Raw genomic sequence first — 14,638 nt, forward strand, 5'->3', positions numbered from 1 at the left:
ATTATTGAATTACTTTCAAGTAGAAACACCACTGCAAACATGTTTCAAATGGTGATTATGTGAAGGTTTAGAATTTGAGCATATTAGACATTTAAATTTATGAAATCTAGTGGAATGTTACATCATTCAGTGAATGGGTAAAAAAGTTCTTGTCTTGGCAAAACCTGAATACTGCATTAGTGCCAGAAAAATGCTGGGGTTGCTTACAATAGGTCGCAATTCATAGGAAATCCTTATATCTGGAGCTCTGCTTAAGTGAGAATTTTAATTGTATAAAGAATATTGTTTTTCATTTAGGTTTTCTTTAAGGTTTTAAACCAATCACAGAAACGCATTGACTGGCCCAACTGAGAAATTAGGAAATGACAATAAGTGAAGAGAATATTGTTTTTCATTTGGACTTTTTTTCTTGCAGACCCTGAACCAACCCAGACATTGCGCAGATCGCAGAGGATCAGGGAACGTAAGTTGACTTTGCATGTTCTACCCTTCCCTAAATTTGCCACCAACTTCCACCAAATGCCACCCAAATCCATGGCAAATGGGTGGCACTTGGTGGAAAATGGGTGGCACTTGGTGGAATATCAAGAATTCCACCAACTGCCATGAAATTTCCACCCAACTGGAGGTGGCAGTTGGTGTAAAATTGAACTCAGTTTTTTTTTCATGTGGCACTTGGTGAAAAAGTGGGACTTAGTTAATTTTTCATATGGCAGTTGGTGAAAAAATGAACTTAGTTAATTTTTTGGGTGGCATTTGGTGAAAAAAGACTTAGAAAATCTCAAGAGTTCTGTAAAATGGAACCATTACTTATCATGATGGAATAATAATAGAATTTACGACAGTTGCTGTTCATGCTGCTGTTTTAGCATCATTACATATGCTACTATTTAAAACTAACTGGTAATGTTGCTCAGGTTATACTGATGATGATTACGATGTTGGTGGTTCTATTGATGATGATTATGATGTTGGTGGTTCTATTGATGATGATTATGATGTTGGTGGTTCTATTGATAATGATTATGATGGTGGTGGTGGTGGTGGTAATTATGATGATTGTGGTGGTGGTGATTATGATGATTGTGGTGGTGGTGGTTGATTTTGACAATTGTGTTGTTGTTGGTAGTTCATTGTGGTGTTGGTGAATATGATTGTGGTGGTATTGGTGATTATGATGATTGTGGTGGTGGTGACAACAACAACATGTTGTTATTGATGATGATGATGATGATGATGATGATGGTGGTGGTGGTGGTGGTGGTGGTGGCGGCGGCGGCGGCGGCGGCGGCGGCGGCGGCGGCGGCGGCGACGACGACGACGACGACGTGCTGCATTAACACTAGCCCAGTTGCCCCTGTCGGTGAAAAATTGACCTGGGCTACGAAAAATCCTTTAAGATGGTAACCTCAAGATGAAATAATTGGCCTTGTTGGTTAAAAAATTGTTGTGTGAATGTTTATCTTGTCACTGCTGACCAACTTCCGGATAATCTCGCATTGTTAAGGATGTTTTCTTCTGCAGTGATTTCCCTTGTTATTTTGATAGATATTATATTTCATACTGTCAATACTATTTTGATAGTGAAATATTGAAGTATGTATGTTGTGTTTTCTTTTTCAAATAAACTTGGAATTATTAAGTTACTGAAAATATGAAATAAATGTTAGTACAATTTTTAACACTAATGCTACAAGCAGCACATGTTGACAGGACCTTCAACCTCCCCATACATCAACAATCCAACTGCCTTGACAGAATCAGCCCCCCCCCCCCCCCCCCCCCCACACACACACACCATCCAACCACCAACACCAACACCGCCCCCTTGCAACACAGGACCATACCTCCACCATAGCCTTGCAGTCATACCAAATAAAACATTTTATTTTGTTTGAATGCAAGTATGGTTGTGGCGAGGTCCTGTTTAGTAAGATATTGTACAGGTGTAATATCATTACTTGTTATAACCATATAAGGTACTCAAGATGCGGGTGGACTATGGAAATCATGCTTGGACTATAGAAATCTCAGAGTCTGTAACGTTTTTCATGCGATTTCTACCAAACTTTCACAGATTGATTATCATAAAGTGAAGCAGTGCATATTGTCGGGCTTTCCTCATTTTTGAAAGAGTTATTGCCCTTTGCTTATTTTACATATAGAATTGGTTTCTTCGCAACTCCTCTTACGTTTTTCATGCGATTTCCACCAAACTTTCACAGATTGATGATCATAAAGTGATGCAGCGCATATTGTCGGGCTTTCCTGATTTGACCATTTTTGAAACAGTTATTGCCCTTTGCTTATTTTACATTTAAAATTGGTTTCTTCGCAACTTCTCTTATGTTTTTCATGCGATTTCTACCAAACTTTCACAAATTATAATCATAATGTGAAGCAGCATGAATTGTCGGGCTTTCCCGATTCAACTATTTTTGAAAGGGTTATTGCCCTTTACTTATTTTACATTTAAAATTGGTTTCTTCGCAACTCCTCTTACGTTTTTCATGCGATTTCTACCAAACTTTCACAGATTGATGATTATAGAGTGACGCAGCGCATATTGTCCTGCTTTCGCGATTCGACCATTTTTGAAGGAGTTATTGCCCTTTCTTTATTTTACATTTCATTATTCTTCACAACTCCTCTTACGTTTATGACTATATAGTGACGCAGGGCATATATTGTCAGGCTTTTGCAATTTGACCTTTTTTGAAAGAGTTATTGCCCTTTCTTAATTTTACGCATTTCTTATGTTCCTGAAAAAGTACCCTTACCATTGATTTGCTTTGTTACAAAAAATGACCCCATGAGGCGGGGGATATAGCTGTCTGTGACCACTCTTGTTTGTTTGGTATCTCCCTTTTCCAACTTTTTTGTTTGGCACCAAATTTTCCCTTCTTTTTTGTTTGGCATGAGCTTTTTTGTCTGGCAACTACTTTACCATCTTTTTGATGGGCATCTTTTTTCCTTCTTTTTTGTTTGGCACCCACCTTTCCTTTTTTAGCTCTACTGGCCAAAGGCCTTTCGAAAACCAGCCAGATCCGCCCATGCATGCCTAGATTATGGGCCTTGATAGTTAAAAAAAATCAGTATGTCAGTGAACAATTTCTCTTTAACACGATACAGTCTTGAGTTTTGATTGTATCTTGATGAAACTTGTACAGTATTTGGATATCCATTAGAGCTGGGTTCCTTTGGAAAACCAGCTAGATCTGCCCATGCATGCCTAGATTATGGGCCTTGAAATGATTAGATTATGGGCCTTGATGGTATAAAAAAATGCTAATGTGTAATAAATGCTTGCGAACATGATAGTCTTCAGTTTTGAGTATTCGGATACCCATAAGAGGTTGGTTCTTTTTGAAAACAGTGATGTTGACCACACAAACCCAGCTAGTAGAGCATAGGCACTTTTGAGCCTCTTGTTTTAACCATGTGATCACATTGTAAAGTCTTGCCACACTAAACCTACTATAATATCAGTTTTTGTCTTTAATTAATAGCGTCCATCCCACTGGGACCTGCCCCCGCTGGTGGTAGAAGAGAGGACCAGCCAATATCGCCTCTATGGCAACCCAAGACAAGACGGGCCGGTCTTCACCCTGGAGCAGTGCCTAAATATGCTCCAGGCCTACCACCAGCAAGATGGTCGGCGCCGTGGATGAGGGTGGTTGAGGACCCCGGCGAAGTTCCAAGCTGCTCCCAGCCCACAAGCAAGTAAAATTGCAAGCATGCATGTATGACCTAAAATATCAACTGATGGCCAATAGAACATAAACATCTGATCTCATACAGTAGCTTTTAGATATGCATATATAATTATTTCTATGCAAATGACCATGTCAACTGTATAAGAATGTTCAAGACCCGTGTCCTTTCCTCTAAGGTCAAGGTCACACTAAGATATTTATTCAAAATGGAATGCTGCATATAAGGACAGAGTACATGTTGTCATGTCCGGGCTGTTACTTTCTCTTGTATGGTCAGATTTTAAAATAACTTGCCACATGTGTTGGACATACGAAGACAATGTGTTTCGTGCAAGACCCATGTTCCTACCTCTAAGGTCAAGGTCACACTTGGGTGTTTATTCACAATTGAATGCTGCATATAAGGATATAAAGTAAAGGTTTTCATGTCAGGGCTGTAACTTTCTCTTGTTCTATCTCTAGATGAAAGATTGTGAAATATGGGAGCATTGTTTGGGATAGGAGTTTCCAGAAATTTTTGTTTGCTTGTTTGACAGTTGTTTAAGAGAAAAAAATGCTTGGGTATTAAATGTATTAATATGTTGTCGAGATTTGCAAAATCTAACTTTGGTCATTAGTAAAACATTGTTCACATAATCTTTTATTTTTATCTTTGCAATAGAGTGATGCATGGGAAAATAAAGGCACATACTATTTTATTTTAATCAGTCCAAAAGTGTTGCATGAAAAAAACACAGCACATAATCTTTCATTTTAAACATTTTAATAAAGTGATGCATGGAAAAAACAAGGCCCATTACTCTTACTTAAAAGTTTTGAATTACATTTTATGGGTGACTGCGGGAAAAATGGACAAAATTTTATTTGAAAATCTTGAGGCCATTATTTTTTGTCTGCCTGTTCTCATGGTTAATTAAGACAACAATTGTTTACTATCTATAGTAACATTTCTTAAAATATTTCATTATAAAAATGATTGATTGAAATGACAAATGTACTAGGTGTTGGTGTTTATTAATCACCATTATACATAGTCATTTTTGCCCTTCACTGATGAGCCATGGTCCTGTCAGCTATCTTTTACAATAACAGCTTCTGCCGGTATTTATAAACTTAAAGAGAATAACATGGATTGAACCTTTGCCTTGTGTGGCACATACAATATAAGCAATAGACTCATTGTTAAAATACTGTTTCATGATTTCAGTGGCTAGTATGAACTGACCTGGTGAGTTGAGGCACTAACGGCTGTGACGATGGCGGATTGTGACCCTGAGACATTGCTGGAATGGCTGCAGATAGGCAGCGGGGAGATGCAAGAAATGCAGCATATCGCCCTTGAACAACTGTGCATGCTACTGCTCATATCTGACAACGTGGATCGGGTGTTTGAAAGGTTCAGTTATAAAACATGGAAATTTACTCATAACCAAATAAAGCATTAACATTTGGATTCTTGCTTACATAGTGACAAAGCCTAGCTAATATATTAAAGACTTGTAACTGTAAGATCTAAGAATAAAAAAACTGAAATATCTGTTGACCCTATTCCCACAGTCAATAAGAATATATTTTCCCCTCAAAACACTCTCCTGTAAGACATGAACTTTATAAGAAAAAATAACATAACATCCATGTATAATTGTTTATGAACATTTTAAGAAATGATTTGGTATAACTTTTGAAAGAGCAATGAGAAATATGGCAACTGATTCCTGATGCTAGTTGCCATGTGTTGAAAATTAGCTGTTTTTAGTCGACCCTGTATGACTTTTATCTGTTTGATACTTCAGTTTCCCACCACGTACATTCTTCTCGCAATCACTTACTACCTTGATGTATCAGCCGAGTGCACTAGACGGATTGTGGCTGTTGAGGGGGCTGTGAAGGCACTGTGTAACTGCCTTGTGCTGGTTGACATGGAGTCTTGGACAAGCAAAGACCTAGCAGAGCAGTGTATCAAGGTAAGTTGTCCATTTCAAGAATTTTTAAACTACCAAGAAGACACAACATGGTTGAGACTCTTCCCCTGATATTATATTCAGTAACCCGGGATGTGATTTGTCCGCTGATTTACAGATATTTGCAGATCAGATGGCTCAAGAAATAATCCATTTCCGCATCTGCACCTTGTGCTATAAAAATTGACTTCAGTTTGCACCAAATTCCACCCAAAAGAATGAGGAGTTGCCCCCTTGTCAAAATAGTTTGAAACTTTTAGCCTTTTAGCTGTAAGGTCAATTACATCCATGACTTCCACTTTAACAACTAGCATATTGAAATGTTATCCTAGGCTCCAAGGTGCTTTTTGAAAACTTTGACCTTTGAAACTGCCACCAAGGGGGCCTGGGGCTGTCTTGAACCTTGGGTGTTTCTCTGCTCCCCTCTCCCTAACCCCCTGGAAACCCAGTGAAAAGCTAAGGGAAATTTTTTTTGAGTCATTTCACTCCTGAAACATTTAATTTTGTATACAACATTACAAGACAGTCAAAAAACTTTTTATCTGCAGGTGCTAGAACTAGTATGCACACGAGAATCCGGGGCAGTGGTTGAATCAGATGGGCTGAACTGGTGTCTTGCAATTCATTTGCGAACATGGCAGCCAGGTTCATAAAGACACACTCCACTCATGCATGTCCGTCGTCACCCGGCTATGTGGCAAGGTAGAACCCAAGGATAGCTCCCAGCAGGAGTGTGTAAGCTCTGTCTCCGCCCTGCTCGATCATGAGGACCATTTTGTGAGTGAGGACCATTTTTTGAGTGACGGATCCCTGGGCTGTTTTGCTTCCCTTGCTGACAGATTCACTCGCAGAGGAGAAGACACAGCACCGCTAGCTGCTCACAGCCTTATTAATGTTCTCCTTCAAAGGCTGTGTCAGGCAGGTGAACCAGGTAATAAATAAATAGATTCTCTCTTGTATAAAAGTATTTTCAGTGTAATTACCTTTCAGGTTTATCCATTTTTTAAATAGATATTATAACAAATTATGTGCTTTTGGACACTGTTTAATAAACAATATACTTCATTCAGTGATTAGGAGGTGTTAATGTGTAATTAGGGAAAACTCTGCCATTTATTTATGTAATAACTCACTTTTGATCTTGTCACAAATGTAAGAAACATTGTTTCATATAATATTGCATCTTACTGAGCAATAATTTTTGAGCAATGTATGTCCATGCCAGGTCTGAATACACCCATATCAAGCATGCCAGGGAAAGTGACAATTACGCCAGAAGTGAAGTCAAGTCACAGTGTCTCCACCGTTATCAGCCTGCTGTCCACACTGTAGAGGTTCACCTTCAATCAACCACGATCTACTGCGGTCTGACCTCCCACATGCTATAGAGTGCGGCCTCAAAGATGACGAAAGGTTGGTTTATAGTTGATTTGTCTTTATTAATTTACTGTCATGGTATAGCAGACACGTTGTAAATGAATTGATGTTATCAATAATCCTCATCGTTGTAAGTGTTTTCTCAGGGATTGATAAACATCATGGTATTTTTAGCTCACCTGAGCATGTTGTTTTCAAGCTGAATTTTTCCCTTTGCTCACCATCTGTACTCTGTCTAAAATCTCTTCAAATGACATCTCCTCCTAAACTGGCTGGTAAATTTAGATTAAACTTCTCTGGGAGGTTCCTGGGATGGTTGCCTTTCAAAATTGTTCAAAGAAATGAATTCCATCCAAAAACCTGGATGCCATGACAACCAGAAGGAAAAACTTGATTTTTTTTTTTTACAAAACCCATGAGGCTCTAGTCCTTTACTATGTTTGTTCGAACTATGCCCCTGTGGTCACAACTGGCCCAGCCCCAGGGGTCACAAGTTTCTTACATACCATAACATATACTGATATAGGTAAAAAACTCTCGTCTTAAACTGGCCAAGACCTTTGATATTTTGTATGTAGCATCAAACAGTATTCCTCAATCAATTTTGTTAAAATTGTGACTCATTAAACATAATTGTCCCCACCCAGTGATCAAACCACATGGTCCAGATATTTGTTGAAGCTACAGCCATACAATTTGGACCATGTGCATTTCAGAAAGTCAAGCCTCTCCCTGATCAAGAAGATGGTTCACTATATGAAGGCTCCGTTATTGTTGTCTCTGTTAACCATGGCGATGAACCCGTGGGTACAAGTTTCCCGGCCTCACTGACGGAGGTGCTAAATACAAATGTCCTAGATCACGAGGTGGGTATAGCTGACAATGTAAATGTTGAGGAAGAAGTTCTATAATATACAATTTGATTTTGCTTGTACACATATAATTATGATGATTTAAGAATTTTAGGCCCATTGCTTCCGTCCAAACAGCAGTTAAGGATTGCTTTCATTTTATTTGTGTGTTCATGCTTTATGTACGCAGAAATGCATGCAAGCAAATTTTATGAAAGGCGCTCTTGCTTCTAGGGAAATTTGTAAATGTGCCCTCATTTGCATATGATCAAATGTGATAAATTCTTGTAGTAAAAACTTTAAATAATTATTCATTAGGATGAAAAATTAGGTATATCATTGAACTGATTATTAATTTTCAAAAAAAGCTATATTAATAATATCTGTCATGTGTTTCCGTTCCAGATAGAAAAATCCGACCTGAGGGCACCTGCGTTGCCATGGAACGAGGCTTGCCAAGTTACCAGCTATGCAGCGTGCCCGAGGGTTGGATTTTTCTATCCAGAACGGACACACATGATAGATAATTATTTTAGCATACATTAAATTACATTTTTTGTGAAAAAATTTCAAAAAAAGGCACATTTTTGTACATATCACCAAAAAGCGCGTGCGATGATGTTTACTGACGTCATGACGCGCAGTAATTTGTATTCACTGCATACGTCAAGAAGTTCCTTTCGACATCATCTCTTTTAAGGGTTATTTTGTTTTGTTTTTTAAAGTTTATTTTTGTAAAGTTAATGTTAATGGAACTCGCATATTGAAATCTCATAATTATGATTACATAAAGTGTATTATAAAAGAAATTGAAATTATTACGTCACAGCGCGTGACTCATCTGGCATGGGGGGGAGCCAGATGGAGTTTTCCAGCAGGGCTGAATTCACTGGAAATGCCTATCCGGTGTGCTAGAAATGTTTGTATAATAGAAAAGCTGATGACTGTAACATCATATACCATTGGTAAAATGACATAGTGCTGATCCAGTTAGAGGGTATTAATATTGAAACAAACAATGACTTCATAACCCCTTGCAATTTATGAATGTCACGGTTTGATATACAATACAATACAAGCATGTAAATATTGCAGGATGATGACTATGGTCACCTGACCACTCTGCAAATAATTGAGGACATGAAGGAAGGGGGAGAACTCTTCCTGGACCACTTTGCTCATCTCAGACTGTTTGGCAAGGTTCTGTCCCTTGCTAGGCCAGAGATGGAGGAGGAGACTGGGATGGGGCCAGAAAAGGTAACCAAATAGTAGATGTTTGTGGTAGCGTTTCTGGTCATGTAACTATTGCTAAGAAATTAGACCTTCCATTTTCCCAATTGAAGATGAGACACAAGCATCAATATGAATTTTGTATATCTATATGCAATTTAAGTTGTGACAAGCAATTTGAAAGCAGAAAATTAAAAAGTTATTCTATCTCTGTTAAATTATTTAAAAAAAATATTTTCAACCATTTTAAGTTAACTGTGATTTCAAATAAGGCCAAAATGTTTTTAATAGTTTGGTCAGAGTTACATCCTTTTCAAAAATAGGTACATGTAGGGAATGTAAACTTTATGAGGCTCGATGTAAAAACGTTATTGTCATCATTGTGGAATGATGTAAAAAGAAATCTTCTGTATAAAGATTTAAAGGTTTTAAATTACATATTAAAACACACACAATTTTTTAAATTTTTATTTTTTTACCAACAGAGTCCGACTATAAATGGTAGTGTGGGCGCCTATTTTGTAACTCGAACCTGAAGAAATTTTTAGGCCTTGTTGCATTTTGTTGATAATGAATAAATGGAGGAAGAGGTATTAATAACTCCTCAGAAAAAAAGTTCTGAAAACACGGGTACAAATTATTTTATACTGGCAGTACAAGATTATGCGGAAGAAAATAATGAGCATGAAAAAAATGCCAACACCAGAATTTGCTCTAGGATTTTTGGGCTTGGGGTCATGTGGTTGATACATAGAGGTATCTGACTCGGTCCCACGGAAGTCCCTTGCTTGAAAAGTCAGTCAGGGGCTTGTGTTTTTTGCATCATTGAAAAACCTTTACACTCTAAAACCTAATTCAGTAGGAGGACAGTGGGAGTACGGAGATTGTCCAGGGCTGCCCGTACCACTGGCGTGACTGGAGCCTGGTCCAGGGTCGTGACTGCCTCTACCTCTGGAGTGACGCGGCCGCTCTTGAGCTCTCCAGTGGATCTAATGGCTGGTTCCGCTTTATCCTGGACAGCAAGCTTGCCACAATGTACTCCAGTGGCAGTCCTGAAGGTATGCTTATATATATTTATTGATGACTGGGTGTGAGAAAGATTCAACTCCTTAATTCTGTGTGGAATTATAAACATTGTTCCCATTCTTCAGAACTTTGTTGTGCCCATTCTTCAGAACTTAGTTATTTAGGTTAACAAATGTATAAGTAAATCTGTTCCTGCATTTCTCAAGAAAAAAAACCCAGTTGATTATTCCTCCATAAATACTAGGGATGGCAACGAGTACTCGAGTACTCGATCGAACGTCCGAGTACTCGAGTACCAAATCATTACTCGAGTACTCAAGATTTTTTTTTTAAAAATCTATAAAAAAAAAATACATCATTTACAGACAAAATATCAGATCTGGTTAGTTGCCAAGAGGACAATTTACGGTCCCTCTAATCCCCGCTGTGTACACAATTGACCTCAATCAATTAGTTGACAGTTGTTGTGATAGTTGCAAACTGTCAACAAAGGACCCCTATTTCAAATTAGCACTGATGTCAATTAGCGGTACTTTCACCTACACAATTCTATTGTTTACCAATTAGAGACCTTTCAATAAACAATGGACGCTAACGAGCGAAAGAGTATCGACCATCACGACTTAATGGGCGTATTTTAACTATTTTTGCAATGATTATCACAATTGATTGGTTGATATTTTAAATCAAGAATTATAAATATTAATGAGGTAAACAACAATTACACAGTACGAAAAACTATCATTTAAAAAAATAATTTGTAGAGTAAACAACTGAACTTCGTATTGAATTTCGTTCACTATTTTTATATATGCTTTTAATTTTGGTTCATTGTAATTCTAATTGTTGTTCATTCCTGCACTGCATACTTGACATTGATATAAAATGAAACGAATAAGACAAATTAAAAGCCTGATTGTTTTCTTTTTATATCATGTTTTGTTAAAATACCTAATGGGAGTTTACTTTAAAGGTGAAAATTACTTATAATACGACCAACGCACAATATACGCCATTAACGATACATGTATACACAATCTTGTCTTCACGAACACATACTGTATTCAATTTTTCCGAGTAACCGAGTACCCGAGTACTCGATCGACCGAGCGTCCAAGTACTCGAGTATTGATTTTACTACACGTTGCCATCCCTAATAAATACACCAAAAAATAACTCATTCTGATAGTCTGTGTCACCATTTAGAAATAACATACCTGTTAATGGCATGGTTGTTTATTTTTCAAATCATTTGGAAGATAAATGGATACGGTTGTGATCTGTTTTATTTCTTTCAAGGTTTGAAATAACTGTTTGATAACCTAATATTTACACCTTAACTTCCATTCCTTAAATGAACCGCCTTTCAGCATTTGCGTTCATCAATTGATGAACGCTACATTTTCTGATATGTTCGGATTGCAATTCATCGCATAACAATATACATGAAAACTATTGATTTTGTTATTGTTTGTATTGTCTCTGCAGGTCCCGTAAAATATAAATCAACATTTTAGAAAGTGTTAATTTATTATATTTTAAATGTATTGTTGCCATAAAGGTTTCAATTTGATTGATCTTTTCCTGCGTTATTGTGACGTCATTTGAAAAAAGAAACTTTTACTTTCCTTAAAGGATTACTGAAGGATTTCCTTAACTGAAATGAATGTATTTTTTAACAATTCTTGAATGAACTATTGGTGTAAATTATATATAAGTAATGAATTGGGGGTTGATATCATTATCGGGGTATGATCCCCGATAATGACATCAAACCCGCAATTCATTACTTAAATAATATCTGAAATACATCATTGATTTCATTAAATATACACATTTTTATGTTAAAAAACACTTGTTCCTTTCTTTTCTTATGACTTTAAAGACTTACTTTAAGAAAGTACATAAGAAGTTTTATTGATACTGGTCCTGTACTAGCCATTTTTGTACAGGTGGATCTGACTGTTTAGAGAATCTGGGTGAATTTCTGGAGAAACTTCAGCGAGCCCGAAGCCAGATCAGGCTGGGTACTCCCAGTCATCCTATCTTGTCCACAGTGAACCCTGGCCGTATTCTCGTAGGCAACTGGGTTATATCCTGCCGCAAGGAGGGCGAGCTGCATGTACAGAACTCAAATGGACAGCATGTGAGTATTGACTGCAGTGTTGATGTGTGCCACCGTTTGTTATATATATGCCTTTAGAGAAGGTTATCAGAATATGTCACTGATACTTCACTGTCTGGAATAGTGAAATAATATTTTAATATTATTCACTGTTTTGATAATGTACTGTGGTTTTGCTGCCCAATTCCATGATCATTTCTGGACTGATGTTTTGTGTGTATTTTGGGATTAGATACTATTTGATGTCAAAAAAAGTAGAATAATAAAAAAGAAAAATTGTTGTTTTTAGCTGGACTATTTAAAGAGTAAGGAGAGCTATACTACTCGCCCAAGCGTTGGTGTCAGCGTCACCCCCTTGGTTAAGGTTTTGCGTGCAAGCACACATAGGTTAATATCTCAGCAACTGCTTGAGGTATTGCATTGAGACTTTATGCAATGGTACTCAACCATCCAACCTACTAAATCAATCAAGTTAGATAACTCTAGTTTGCATTTAATGCAAAATAATTGCCCTTTATTATTAGACTTAGAAATTCTGGTTAAGGTTTTGCATGTAACCACTTTTAAGTCAATACCACAGCGAATACATCATGTATTGCATTATAACTTTACACACATGCTCCCAACCATTTAACCTTCTTATTTAATCAAGTAAGATAACTCTATCTTTCATATTATTTTAATTTTTGCCCCTTTATTATGCGACTTAGAAATTCTGGTTTAGGTCTTGCTTGTTAGCACACAGCAGACAACGCGAAAACTTTCACAGGACAATTCACCTGTCGCAATGTTACAAACAGTATTCGGTTACATCAGCCTAAACCTTGATTTTAAGCCTCTTTTTTTAAATAAGTTTTGTAATTCCCCATTATAACAGGTTTAGATCTTTTTGGTTAGATTTGTCCTACAGTACTATAATAAATTACAAAAAAAGCTAAACATCATGTAAAAAAAATAAATCAATATTCGAATCTTTTGTCATAATTTTTTTCTTCCCTTGCCTCCAAAAAACCCCTCATATCTGGTTCGCCTACCCATGGAACAGCTAGATCTTACTCTTTTAATTAATCTTTAAATTAAAGATACAGTAAAGTTATAAAATGTAACGAATTGTACTACAAGTCAAACTCAGACACAACATTTATGCAAAACCGAAAGTAGATTTCTTGTTATAGGCAATGTTAAACAGAGCGGAAAGAAAGTCAGCTCGATATATTAATCATCATATTTAAATTAACACGATTGCGGGAACCACTTCGCCGAAAATAAATACATACGGAATTTTGTAATTTCCGTAAAATAAAAGTATTATAGTATGAGCTGAGATCGGAACCTTATGCGTTTTATCGGTTTTTACGGAAACATGTCGAAACGGGGTTTACAAATAGTGATACACAGATTAACATGCTGAATAATCATGATATAATAGTTTAAAATAACATTTATTTAGAAACTGAAAGTAAATTTTCCAAAAATTAAACGGTGCTGACTGTAATTTTTCACCGGACATTGTGACCGACCAAAACAAAAGTTTTGTCGGTCAAAATGGAAATATACAGGACATGTCCGACTGTCTGACGGACATTCGCATTGTCTGACATAGGATAATATCTCGGCAACTAATTGATGTATTGCATTGAAGCTTTATACAATGGTTTTCAACCACCCAACCTAATTGAATAATCAAGTTAGATAACTGTGTTTTGCAAATAATGGCCCTTTATTTATGATTACTTAAAAATTCTGGTTAAAATTTTGCATGTAACCACATTTATGTTAAAATCTCAGCACATCATGTGTTGCATTAAAATCCAATCTAACAGTGATCCATTCATGTTTCACCAAAACTTTCAATCCTTACACTGAAAGGCGGCGGAATAGGTGAGCGCGCTGTCTCTGTGACAGCTCTTGTTATTTAACCATTAGTAACGGTTTAAGTTATAAAACATTAATTTTTAGAACAGAAATATGAAAATCTGTGATCTGATCTTTTGTCAGCATCTTTTATCATTGGTTTGCAGATATTTACGCAAAATTTGCTCTTTCCAAGACAAAAAATAATAAAGTTGTAAAAACGGTATATCTATGAGAGTGCAGCTTTAAAAAAAGATGAACCATTATTGATTGAATGATTGTGTCAAACTGAAAAACTGTACATTGCAATAAATGTTCATTTAATCGTCAGCCCATATGTTAACGTTGACCCATACAAAACTAACTCTCAAATCCAGCCCTAGGGTACACAGCTTAATATGATATATGCTGTAAAAATACATGTGCATTTATTATTCTTACAGGATGGCTGGTTTCATGCCAGATGTTCAGAAATGGTGTCTGATATTCCAAGGCAGC

The 14,638-nt window shown here is 36.8% G+C and overlaps 1 long non-coding RNA gene across 1 annotated transcript; it reads left to right on the forward strand.

The window, feature by feature from the left end:
• The first annotated feature begins 4,942 nt into the window (after positions 1–4,942).
• On the forward strand, positions 4,943–12,299 carry LOC128208909 (uncharacterized). The gene is made up of 8 exons (XR_008256916.1): positions 4,943–5,112; positions 5,510–5,680; positions 6,226–6,608; positions 6,903–7,090; positions 7,771–7,920; positions 9,001–9,162; positions 9,995–10,193; positions 12,114–12,299. It is a non-coding gene; the product is annotated as an uncharacterized LOC128208909 (long non-coding RNA).
• The last annotated feature ends 2,339 nt before the right edge of the window (positions 12,300–14,638 follow it).

This window comes from Mya arenaria, chromosome 11, assembly GCF_026914265.1.
Source record: "Mya arenaria isolate MELC-2E11 chromosome 11, ASM2691426v1".
Taxonomy (NCBI): Eukaryota; Metazoa; Mollusca; class Bivalvia; order Myida; family Myidae; genus Mya; species Mya arenaria.